Raw genomic sequence first — 1,414 nt, 5'->3', positions numbered from 1 at the left:
CTTGATTCTTCTCCATTTGCTTGGTTAGAGCTGCTAGTTGAGCTGTGATCACCTTGTTTTGAGTCAGCAAGGAATCCATATAGTTTAGCTCCATCACTCCCCTTCTTGGGTTTCTATCAGAGGCATAGATATATTCATTGTTGGCCACTGTTTCTATGATGTCTATGGCCTCCTCAATTGTCTTTTTGGCATTGAGGGAACCTCCTGAAGAGTGATCTAAAGCATTCTTTGCCTCTTGTGACAATCCTTCATAGAAAATGTGTAACTGCACCCATTCATTAAACATGTGTAGAGGGCATCTTCTTGTCAACTCTTTGTATCTCTCCCATGCTTCATAGAGAGTTTCCCCATCTTGTTGTCTAAATGTTTGTACCTCAGTTCTCAGCTTGATGATTCTTTAGAGAGGGTTGAATTTAGCCAAGAATTTGTTCACCACCTCTTCCTAGGTTGTCAAACTATCCCCTGGAAAGGATTCAAGCCACTTATATGCTTTGTCCTTAAGAGAAAAGGGAAACAAAAGCATCCTATAAGTGTCAGGGTGAACCCCATTAGCCTTCACAGTATCACAGATTCTTAGGAAGGTAGATAGGTGATGGTTTGGATCTTCTTGAGCATTTCCTCCAAATCAACAACTATTTTAAACAAGGGTGATTAGTTGTGGTTTGAGCTCGAAGTTGTTAGCATAAATAGTGGGCCTCAAGATGCTGCTCCCACAATTCCCATGATTCGGATTGAAAGAAAATTGTTTAATGTAGAGTACTACCAACTTAGTCAATGTCAATCTAAATCAATCCCCGACAACGACGCCAAAAACTTGATGGGTAGAATTTACGTAACATAAATTCTTCCGGCAAGTATACCGGGTCGCAGTCAAGTAATAACTCACTAAGTGAGGTCCATACCACACGGATTGATGGATTAAGCAACTTTAGTTAAGTGATTTCTCTAGTCAAACAAATATTTGATGGTTTTGTGTGATTAACTCAATAGAAAAGTAACTGACATAGAAAGTAAAAGTACTAAATCTAAATGACCAAATAATAAAGGGCTAAAAGTAAATTGCAGAATAGTAAAGAGCGGAAACTTAAATGACAAGAATGTAAAGCAATAATGTAAATGACAAAGAATTTTAAATTGCATAAATGTAAATGGGTTCTGGGTATTAGGAATCAAAGGAAATTAGAAATTCAACAGCAATGAAGTGAAGCAAACTAATGGGTGAGATTCATTAGGGATCGGAGATTGAGGACTGGATATTACTCACTATATCAATACATGTAATGAATCCATCCTTTGGCAAGCGCACCAAATTGTCGTCAAGTAATAGCTCACTATGAGTGAGGTCGAATCCCACAGAGATTGATCGATTGAGCAACTGTAGCTAATAGGTGATTTTAGTCAAGCTAATAAAGAG

The 1,414-nt window shown here is 38.0% G+C and overlaps 1 non-coding gene across 1 annotated transcript; it reads left to right on the top strand.

Annotated features, from left to right (window-relative positions):
• The first annotated feature begins 280 nt into the window (after window positions 1–280).
• Window positions 281–388, top strand: LOC148564901 (small nucleolar RNA R71). Its single transcript, XR_015885307.1, has one exon. It is a non-coding gene; the product is annotated as a small nucleolar RNA R71 (small nucleolar RNA).
• Window positions 389–1,414: the final 1,026 nt, after the last annotated feature.

This window comes from Arachis ipaensis, chromosome B5 (assembly GCF_059453495.1).
Source record: "Arachis ipaensis isolate K30076 ecotype BB chromosome B5, ASM5945349v1, whole genome shotgun sequence".
Classification (NCBI taxonomy): Eukaryota; Viridiplantae; Streptophyta; class Magnoliopsida; order Fabales; family Fabaceae; genus Arachis; species Arachis ipaensis.
The sequence above is the reverse complement of the archived record's forward strand: the minus strand, read 5'-3'. Positions and strand labels throughout refer to the sequence as shown.